We start from the raw sequence: 12060 nt of genomic DNA, 5'->3' as shown, positions 1-12060 counted from the left end.
CCGACAATAAACTGTCTCAGGAGATGCAAATGCATAAATAAATATAAATAATCTTCTACTAAAGTCTGAGAAGGCATAACGCATTACAATCCAGTCTTCTCAATCTGACTACACTGGAAGAAAGTCATCGGTCCAACAAATATGTGGTTCAGTCTCAGAATCATGGTTATGAAACTCTGCCCTTGTGATAAAGCCTGTTTTCTGATTCCGGCTATTTATAAGACAGGCTTTTGCCACAGATTTGTCTATAAACAGCTCATCTCACTTTTATTTGAATATATTATTCAGATGCTATTCTGTCAGAAATCGTCTGGATTATTTAACGTCTTGAGTTCATCAGAGACACTTCTCTAAAAAGGGTGTTAAGATGTCTTTCTATTATTTTCTAAAGATGTACTGGAGGTGTTCAAATGCCAGAAAACCCCACTATATTGCTAAAACCTCAGCAGTTGCAGAACTGTAAAATTCCTGCGTCCTACAACACTGCACCCAGATCAAAAGGTTGTTTTGCCTTGAGGAAGGCAGACCAATGCAGGCTAAGATTATATTGGTTTAATTGTCCACTACCCATTATATCCATTAGTCCAAATTTAGGTGATTGACCATAAATATTTAAGGAGGCCTAGTACTTCAGTCTTAGAGTACTTTTTTCTCCTCCATCAGGGCTATTGGCCAGCTGTGGAGAGACAACAGCAGACATGAACTGCCTCATGGGTAATTATTGAAAATGAGATGATCAATATAGCTAATGTCCATTCATCTACTTTGGCTTAATCTAAAATTCCAAACACAGGGAATACATTTTTTTTTTAAAGAAAACGACAAAACTGACTGCTCTAATTTGTTGTAGATGAAGCCTTAACTTTCTTCCAAAATACAGCAGTAAATATATAAAACATCTTTTATAAGAAATAATTCCAGCTTGCATTACACCCAGAGTGTTGTGGCGATGTAAAGTGTGTTGTCCTTATCTGATAAATGTGGCGACTCTGAAGTTCACGGATAAAACAGGCCGTCATTTACATTCCAACAACGTGGCCGATGCAAGCATGGATCAAATGCAATCTGGCCCTCCAGCTGAGCTGGCATCCTCCATATGCCCAAGGAAGAACTGTTATTTTATGTTTAAATGAGGAAGATTATTTTATATTGTAATAATCATATTTTTTAAAAATACCACCATCTATGCCAGGGCCTGTAATCTTTTAAGCTCCTGTAAGGTGTCCCGAATAAGCCCACATGCCGTGCTTTCCTTGAGAAATGTATTCATGTCAAGAAGCAACAGCAACAAACCCCTGATTTGTTATGCCTAGAATTAGATTTTCTTTTTGCCATTTTACGTCTGCTTGGCATGAGTGAGCAGCTGTGATTTAGAAGTAATGGTAAGGTTATATGTTTTACACTATACATCATAAGGTAGATTATCAGAATGCTGACTAAATATTGAACCTTCCCTACATGCATATTTTCATGCACACATTTCTGTCAGGGGCTGCCCTGCTACGTGTAGGATACGTAGCCACTCACAGAGGCCTCTTCATCTTTGACCTGCTTTGCCTACTTCACCACCCGTTGTTCAACCACACCTGCAGCTCATGACACCGATTAGGACGGAGATACCATTTATATTGCCAGTGCTGCACTGAAGCGCTGTTATGAAATCACCTGCACCTTGTGGTCCTATGATTGCATTTGTTTTGTGTAAGTCATATGGATGGAAATACACTGGGACAGTTTACCTCAGGATAATTTAAACACCTGGACATGATAGAACCCAGCAAACCAGCCCTATATTCCAGTTACAGCCTAATTCAGAAACATTTTTATATTCAAAATAAATAAACACAAATGTCCACAGAGCTTTCTTAATGACCAGTGCATAATTTTGCCCTGAATGTGCAGACTCCAAAGCTCTTTGCTGTTTGTCCGTTTCTCACTGCCATCATAACACTGAGGAATCCTTGTACTAACAAAATGACATCACAAAGTGACAGTGACCTCACTTGCTCCGATAATGTATACATTTGCGTTACATTCCACAGTATACTCCGAGAGTGCACATTCATTAGATCAGGGTGAAGTCTTTAAAGCTGAATTTTCTGTTGTATACCAGTAAAATATTATGAATGGCCAGATGATGTTGCATACTGACCAAAGGTTGCTATTCTGCGAGAGGGCTGATTTTGTCTTTCCTTCCATAGGTGGTTGTGAGGAGCAGGAGGTCGACACCACAAATCAGAGGAGCTGAGAACAACAAGCATTAGATCCTTTTTAAGACTGCCTGAACCAAACACACACATCCATCAATCACATCCACCTGGGCTTTACTCTGTTCATAAGCATACATATTGCAAATGTTTTACCCTCCATTTCATATAAAGACACGCTAGCTTTGGGTGTGAGCCTTGCCCTGCACAGCTCCGCAGCAAGAATGTTAGATCAGTTGCATGCGGCTAAAATCCAAGGACGTTCTCGGAAGTTTGACACTACCTTTTAGTTACATTGTTTTCATAATTAATTTTTTGAAATGATAAAATATCTAAGTGAAAAGCAAGTCAAAACAAACAATAACCACCTCAGGGAACATGTTACAAACACCAGGAACCATGTGCTGCCCCACACCTCTTCTCACACATGCCTCCGATCCAGTTTTCCAGAATACTAGTACATGCCTGATAACCATTCTCCTCATTACTGGCCCCTTACTTAAGCTACGTATGTATTGCCAACCCTATGCTGCATACTGAGCATTCTAGATATGTGTTCCAGATATGTCTTCCTGGTTTTCGACTTCTTCCTGTGTTTCAGACCTCGTCTCCTGCCTGACCACTGGACACCTCCCGGGCTCTGCCCTGTGTTTTCGATCTCGGACCGACCTGACTACGAATACCTGCCTGACTCCTCTAATCTGTTCAATTTCATCAATAAAACCTCTTGCAATTGGATCCTCTCCCTTGTGTGTGTGTGTGTGTGTGTGTGTGTGTGTGCGCGTGTGCAATCGTAACATAACATGAGCTACATCCTTCCAGCCCATGTGATCGTTTTGTCTTCATCATTAAGGGGTGATCTGATAGTTAGGCACATTTTCAAAGATTAGCGTTAAGCCCAGTGACAGAATAAAGTGGCCTGTCACTAACAAACCATCTATGCTATGAATGAAAAATAAAACCCTGCCATAATCACTGTGAGAAAAGTGGAAAATATACATTTATATGGAAAATTGTTAATGGTAATCTGCTCCTTCACCATAGAGTAATTGAAATTTAGTTTGTTTCAAAATGGTTAGATTAATATTATTTTTCATCTTATTTTTCTTAGTAGGCAAAATCAATTGCTTTTTTCCTTTTTAAGCTCAGTGAAAAGTACATTGTGTAGTGTTACATAATGAACTGGCATTCCCAGAAACCACTAGCTAGCAACTCTTAAGAGTAGGGGTTTAATCCAACCATATATTACCCTTTTACTGTGCATTACATTTTCACATGAAATATACAGTAATGGTCATAGCTATTTTAGGAACAGTGTTTTCAGCATCTGAGCTCAGCGTTTTCATGCAGTTGCAGTGCTTGTAGGGTATAAGATGCATTAACAGAGCATGTGAGACAGACAGACAGACAGACAGACAGACAGACAGACAGACAGACAGATAGATAGATAGATAGATAGATAGATAGATAGATAGATAGATAGATAGATAGATAGATAGATTGCTTGATTTAAGCAGATCACCAGCAAGATATGCCCTGGTTTCAGATGGTGTGTGAAAGATAAGAAGAACATGTGTAAGGTCTGAAATATATATGATTAGTTACCTGGAAGCTTCAGTCTGTATCATACACAAAGAAAACCACTGGTTGGAAATAAACACACACACACACACACACACACACACACACACACACACACAAACAACTATGGAGGAGGATGATTTGTGCTTGATTTTCCTGTTAGGTTTGAAATTGATGATGTATACTGTCATATAATCACTTCTTCAATGTTGAGAGGGAAGATTTGAGAGCCAGCAGTACTGAAAATGCACAGCAATCTTTGCTGTTGAAAAATGCTGAAACATTCTTTTCCAGCAGAGAGAGAGAGAGAGAGACACAGAGAGAGAGGGAGAGAGAGAGAGAGAGGGAAAGAGAGAGAGATATCAGTATAAAACTTCAATCTCAGACCCTACAGTGACGGCAATGATGGAAAATGTCGTAGGCATTTTCTCTGAACATTAGCATGTGTCAGCAGGGCTGATGTGAGCTACATCGGTAGCTTTGCTGCTGAACTGAGACATCTTTATGGTTTTGTCATAATAAATAACAGGTATGGCAAGTGACAAAAGGTGATCCCAGGTAAGATCAAATTTCCTGATATCCTGACGTCACTGAACCCAGTACTATAAGTGTATACTCAAAATACTCAGACAGTATTCAGAGGAGCTTATCTAGAAGATCAGCGGTAGCACAGACTGAATGTCTATTACTCAGACAACTGAGTATAGAGTCAGAAGATGGAGCTGTGGAATCCACAATCTAATCTGGTATATCGTTACACCTACAAATCAAGAGTTGATACATATTTTTATATTGCTGATTGCAAGCAGATGTTCATAGTAGTGCTTACATCATAACTTCAAATACCAAAAAACCTTAGGACTGCATTTTGTGTTACCAAGTTCTTATCACATAGGCAAATTTCCCCTTTTAAACAGTGTGATATTTAAACCGATAATGGAAATCTTCTGGAACCTATCTTACAATATCTCTGTGGAGGAAACAGCTTGTACCTGCAGTTGTATTTTGTCAGATTCCCGCCTATGGTGATCTACAGCTCAGTATGTTAACACAGTGTGATGTCCTCCTCTGACCTTACCTAGGCAACCAAATTACGTCCGTCTGCTGCCACTCCTGTGAGTCTGTCCTATTGTATGTTTGGGCAGGACAGGTATGTGGTTGACGTGGCAGCCGTAGGTGTGGACAGTGTAGGGGCCTGGCATGGCTGCATCTGGAGGTCTGTGTCTGTTCTGAACTGTTATGAAGTCAGGATCTGATCTGCTCTGTGATGTGGCTGTGACCTGAGAGCCAATATGTGGATCTAAAGTGAAACTCATATCAAACCCTTTCATCATATCAAAACACCTCTACATTCCATAGCAATGTCGACAACATATCAGTATTACATACTCGCTCTCACGGTTGACACATGGTGGAGCTTGTGTGTGAGGGTAACACTGTGTAAACTGAGCAAAGATGGTTTAACCCTACAAGTGCCAGCCAGAGAGACAGAGGTGGGAAGACATTTTTACAGCCAGATCATGCTTGATAATTAACTTAAGCCATAAATCACATGCTATATTGTAGTACTAAGAAATATTTTACACTGGAAAAAACTCATGTATGCATTAAAATACTACATCAGTTATTTTTATTGGATTTAAACATTTGTGTAAGCCTTAAATATTGCAGCTGGAGAAAAGTGTTGAACATAAATATTTAAGGAGGCCTAGTACTTCAGTCTTAGAGTGCTTTTTTCTCCTCCATCAGGGCTATTGGCCAGCTGTGGAGAGACAACAGCAGACATGAACTGCCTCATGGGTAATTATTGAAAATGAGATGATCAATATAGCTAATGTGCATTCCCTGTAGTAATACATACATTTGAGTGTTTATATTTTGTGTTTGTGTGCATGCAAATAGTTTTTTTTTAATGTAAATAATTTCTGGTAGGCCAAAGTATATGTATATGAAAGTATATAAAAGAAAGACAATTTACCAAATTTAACTTCAGACTTAAGGACATCGTCATATCATTAAATTCTTCTATCATTTATCTTGGAGGAATAGATACAAAGTTTCCTCTACTACATGATAAGTGCTAATATCATTATTTACTTTTGAGCTTGACTATAAGTCAAGGCAGTTGTAAATATGATAAGTCCGTCCACAGAAACCCCCTTATTGAAATCAGCCATAAAGCAAAGCAACTGCTTCTTTTCTAGTCTAACACAGATGTCATTTTCTGACAGACTTGAAAATCAGATTCGTTTCTGCATCTACTTTTTTGTGTAATGTGTCTCCTCCTGCAGGCATGAAATGCCCAGTAGAGTAACATTAATCCAACAGTAGCATTAATCCAACAGAGTCTAATTTATTGCTGCTGTCTGCTTGTGACTCCTATGAGTAACTACCGAACATAAGTGAAATTAATCCTTCCACATTCACTACTGGGTTTTTCATCAAACTCTGGCAGCAAGACTGCTGTTTCTCACCAAGCCAGGCTGAATGTCTCCCCCCAGTCAGCTGGGCTCCAATTCTCTGTCATCTCTGACGGGGAGACAAAGAAATCGGAGAGAAAGAAGATATAAATGTTTCACCAGTGCATCACTTTTGTAGCCTTGGTGAGCAGGTGACTGAGTGCCACTTCTTGCTCTTAACCTTCTCCCAGATGCTACATGTCGCAACGCTCTACAACATGCAGGTGTTGGAATCTTCTATACAATGCAGCTTCAGGACCCTGGACAGCAGCAAGCTTCTCAAGAATGACTCAATAAACCTTCCTTAGGAAAGTACCACCTTTGATGTTATGGTATACTGTACTTGATATTTATCTTGAGCAAATGTGATGTATTATATTACAGACATGCTCACAGCATATTTATTTTTACCATAACTCATCATTTTCACATTCTAATAACCAGGCATTCAGTACTGCTCCTCCTGGACTAGTGTGACATGAAGAATTCATTTATAAACAATCAAAATCACCCTACTGGATGTTGTTTTAGTGGCAGTGTAAGCCAACATAACAGATTCTTGCTGGCATTTACCTAACCATATACGTTAAAAGTATGTGTTTGTTAGGTGAAAACTAAGATGTGGGCCTTAGATAAGAGGACTAGAGGAATAGCAGGCTAACTACTTGTGAGATGTGCTTCCGTGTATTGTTCTGTAATACTTCCAACAAGCCTCCATCTCCACCCTGGAACAGTTCCATCCTGATCCCAAACACTGAGCTTTTTATAGTGCCGTTTCCATGGACATTTCTAGTGATTGATTGCAGTCGTGCAAATGCACAAACTGTGGGGTAAGCAGTAAGACAGGCTCTGCCTAAACCTGATTGGACAATGCAGGACCGGAATAAATGACATTTTCTGAAAATCCCAAGGTCAGTTACACAATCGGCCATCCTCTGATAAGCACACGTTTTCACCTACTACACATATAATACTGCTTACATACTGTTATGAAATACACACGGGGGCTTTTGTTTTAACAATAAAATACGATATTCTGAACACATGTTGCCTTCTGTTGTCATCTGTTTCGATCACTACAACACGGAGAGACGTATACATGTCTTACTCATCACCCTGCTAGAATGCTTTGCTGGCAGTCCACGACAGCTAATTATGATCGATTCCCCACCTCCTGTCAGAGCTGTTTCCAGGCTGAGCTGCCAGTAGATCTGTTCTTCCCAGTTTAATAATGAACCTTTTTCATTGCCCCCTATGTAATTTTTTTCTTCTTTGCTTCCACATAGGCTACAGTATAAAAATGGCCAGGAAATGAGTACGAGTATATCTGAAGTCTTAAAGCCCAAAGCGGAATGATGAATGACGGTCAGAATTAATTAATTCGTATTGTGGCGAAAAGAGCAGATTAGTTGATGGTACTGATAGCCCACAGGGTTGTTCGCTGGGTTTTACTAATCACTAGTCTGATATAGTGTCACTGAATAAAAAAAAAACAGAAAAAAAAACATGCAGAAAAAAGGGATATGAGTTTCACACGGTGTCTCACTTTATTTGGATCAGACGTGATCCGCTTGTCTGCAAGAGCCAAACATTCTGCATCAACGGCAGTGCCGTTTTCCGTTTGTAGCCGTGCTCCCACGACGGTCTGCAGATCAACCCTTCCGTGCAACAACGTCTCCTCGGGAATAACAGTCACGAGACCCATTTGTCCAATACCACGCCTCGTGCATTTAGGGTCGGCGGTGACGGCGCGCTCGCTCGACAGCGAAGTGCATAGGTCAGTGCCGCGAGCCGAAAGAGGAGACAGGGTAAAATAAATCACACCGTTAACGTCGCGTTCACGACAGCTGAGCCACTGACACCCATTATCCCCAGTGTGCATTTCTTTATTCCGTGGAAGAAGAGGAATGTAAAACACTGCGCTGTCGCCTTTCTCCTAATTACAGAGTGGGACGGGGATGAAGGAAGACCAGATCTGGCGGCTCAGTAACTAATTCCAGCAAGAAATGACCTTGATATTTATGACAAATTGGAAGTAAAACGATGCAACCAGTATATTTAACACATTTGTTCCCCTGCATTTGGTCAACTGCTAGTAGTGAAGAGACCCCCAGTTAACAGTTAATAAAAGTTAACATTGCCAGTAACTGTTCTTTAGTCGTTTTAATCGCTATGTTCAGAAAAAACCAAACAATTCAGATTTCACATACGTTTCCATGACTCACTATACTAAAGGGCAGAGTAATGGGATAGTTAGAGGAGATGAAAGGATAAATAACGCAAAAAGCAGGCCTACTTATGCTAGAGCACAGTAAAACGTGCTAATGATGCAATGCCGTGTCTGTCACGCTCGGATAAGCACCCAGCTGCACCACGATCCCAATCAACTGTTTACCGATTATTCACCACTAATCACTCTCACCTGTTGATTGCGTTCCTTCAGTTTTTTTAAACCCACTGGTACTGGCCACCAACTCGTCGCATTAGCCTCCACTGAGATCAAAGCCGCGGTCGTTCTGTAGTCTACGAGAATTTGTTTAATAGGAGTTATGTAGTTATCGTGCATACACACACACACACACACACTATACAAATACTCATATAACGTGATGTCACAATGTCCAAGTCAGTTGGCTACAATGAACACAGGTTGCTTCATGGGGCTATGGTCACATTTAACTCCCTATTGTCTGACTTGCCATTCGTACAGTGCTTGAACTGAGCATCATGGAGTTAGTTGCGTTTGTATTCAAAGCAAATAATGAAATTTGCACAAACTCTTAATGCAGTTTAATGAGGATTCCGTCCCAACGACATGTAAAGGCAGACTCAAATTGTACCACTGCAGGGCCATTTGAAGGAAATACTGCGGTTGTCCAAAGTCACCCAAATAAGCCCAATAAACTATGTTTTGACTGGAAGATCTCTGAGCAGCACAGGGCTATGGAGTGGTTAGCGTCAACACAGATATATATAAGGCTCACTAGTTTACATAAAAAAAAACTATAAACAGAACTCATATAGAGAGAAGGGCTCCCAGATCACCATAAAACACAAACAGGAATGTGACAGGCCACACTGTGACAAAATCAATCAATCAATCAATCTATGTATTTATCTATGAGAGAGTGAATAATGAATGATGGAAGGACACATCTGCTCTAACAGATCAGCAGTGACTCAGAGCGCCATCTGCTGGCTTTTGCTGAAAACAGCGACCTTTAACCCAAATCGATCTTACAAATGGGCAGCATAATATGCTACACTCACATATGTTAATCAATGCAGAATAGACCGTTAAACAATTATACAACATCTAACATGTTCCTCCTTATATTTTCATTAGTTTTTAATGCTGTAGACTTTAAGAAATTAATACATAGATTTTCTTGTGACAATATTCTTGTAGGGATTTGAATATTAAAAACCTTCACTTTTCATAATCCAGACTGGTAACTATGCTGTTCAGTTACTCAGCAATATGAATATTCAAATATGCAGATGGATTGTTTTGTGGTCCAACAGAATAAATGCTCCGGCATGTTAATCAGAGCCTGGTGAAACAAAAAAAGGGGAAATCTCTATAACAAGTGTATTTTCCTGCTTGTGTATGTATTGTTCAAAACAAATGGTAAGTTTTACACATTTAAAATACATTTGAAAGATTTATTTAAATTGAATACTTGAATGCACATCAAACTGTAATTACAGGGTCAAATTTCTATGTCGTGGTATTGTATCATGTATCAAAGTATTGCAGACAAGACCATTGTAGCTTTATTGACAGTATTACTGACTATCATAGCAGGCAAAAACAAGTTTGTCACCATTGTAAAAACATAGAAGTGTGTTCCAGGTGTAGCATAAGTTTTAAATTGTGTGGAAATCACATAACTGACACTTCATGTTCTGATAACAGCCTATTCAGTAAATCCACTGGCCATCGCCAAAGCGTCATTTGGAGAAATGAAACACCATTGCCACTTAAGTTCCTGTTCACTGGATTCTTGAAGATCAAAGTAACATTTATCAGAACTTTCAGCATTGCTGTCTTTTTAGTGAGGCTGGGTTTCTCCTTCTCTCCCACAGGACCTATCATGGAGTGCGTTAAGATTCCTGATGCTTGAATATGGTATATTTGATTTGAATCAGAAAACTTGTGCATTGTAGGTTGAGTGTGTTGTGAGCCAAACACACTCAAACACAAGCTCAATTGTGTGCACATTCCACACTACTGAAACCTTGTTTAATATAGTTTAGTTTAATATTCCACTAATAAACTAACACTATATAATTGAGTATGCAGCTAAAACCACCAATGACTGGAACTGACTACACCTACTTGTCATTATTCTTCGAATGTTTCATGCTTCATTTATGGAATAAATGAAAGTGGACTGAGTACAGCAGTCCAGAAAAAGATGGGTGACACTCTGTGTTAATCTGTGTTAATCCAGTAGCATCAGAATAACAATATATTTAAACACTCAGATGTCTGTTTGTCTGTTGTTGTTATGGGTAAACCTTTTGATGAACATGTTGCAACACTGCAATGGGATTATTGGAAATAATTTTTGTAAACAGTTAATTGGTGTTTTTTACTCTTTGTAACACTTACAAAGTGGAGCTGTGTCCAGCTAGTGTTAAATTAGCACTGATCATGTATGATTCTCCCATCCACAACCAGTATTGCCTGGAGTGTAGCCAACACCACAGGACACTCCATTACACTTATCTGACAACCAAACACCACCGTACACTCCATTACACTTATTTGACAACCAAACACCACAGCACGCTCCATTACTCTCATCTGACATCCAAACACCACAGCACGCTCCATTACTCTCATCTGACATCCAAACACCACAGCACGTTGCATTACTCTCATCTGACATCCAAACACCACAGCATGCTCCATTACTCTCATCTGACATCCAAACACCACAGCACGCTCCATTACTCTCATCTGACATCCAAACACCACAGCACATTCCATTACATCATCTAATATCCAATTCTAAATAAGGTTGTGGAAGGTGCATATTTTCTTTTCCAGTTTTATACAATGACTGCACTGAGTTCCAACGGACATGGAATGCCTTTTGAAATTAGCTTATGACATTTGTGTATCTCCATAATCATGTATGACTGGCTTTGAATACTTTGTCTCATAGATGAAACTGAAGCCAGTATGTCACTCCTTTTCCTTTGACAAATCCATGTGAGTTTAGCTTTGAGGGAAAGCAAAATTAGTTGAGTTTAACATTACTCATTGCACATTGTATGTTCTTGGGGTTTGAAAAAGAGATTGAACTGAAGTCTCAGACAAGGCCTTTAAAGTACATTGAGTAATATGCAAAATAAGTAATCTTATCAGCAATATCTGAAGTTCTAGATGGTTTACAAGACACTAAAATGTAAACATACCATGTACAGCAACTATACAGTTCCAAGAAAGCTTGTAAACAACTTTGAATTACCTGCACTTCTGCATAATTGTTTATTTAATTTGGCCTCTCACAACATATACACAGTTTATTTACAGGAATAGCAATCGTACTCATTGTCAGTGCTAAACACATTCAAAGCACTCAGTCCAGGATGGATAATCATGTGAAACACAGTATTAATTCTTTAGTAGCAATAACCTTCAACCATTTCCTATCGCAGCTGGTCAGAGCCAGAGGAGGATGCCCCCCCCCCCCCCCTTTGAGTCTTCCTCTCAAGGTTTCTTCCTCGTGCTCTAGGGAGTTTTTGATTGCCACTCTTGCCCTTGGCTTGCTCACTGGGGGCTTGGACTTGGACATTTG

At 39.6% G+C, this 12060-nt stretch overlaps 1 long non-coding RNA gene across 1 annotated transcript; it reads right to left on the bottom strand.

Annotated features, from left to right (window-relative positions):
• Positions 1-5439: 5439 nt before the first annotated feature.
• On the bottom strand, positions 5440-7899 carry LOC113586731 (uncharacterized). Its single transcript, XR_004775608.2, has 3 exons — positions 7794-7899; positions 6263-6317; positions 5440-5550 (listed from the first exon to the last, which is right to left on the bottom strand). It is a non-coding gene; the product is annotated as an uncharacterized LOC113586731 (long non-coding RNA).
• Positions 7900-12060: the final 4161 nt, after the last annotated feature.

Source organism: Electrophorus electricus, chromosome 9 (genome assembly GCF_041902795.1).
Source record: "Electrophorus electricus isolate QZ-2024a chromosome 9, ASM4190279v1, whole genome shotgun sequence".
NCBI lineage: Eukaryota > Metazoa > Chordata > Actinopteri > Gymnotiformes > Gymnotidae > Electrophorus > Electrophorus electricus.
Note: the sequence above shows the minus strand (reverse complement) of the source record. Positions and strands in the feature narration are given on the sequence as shown.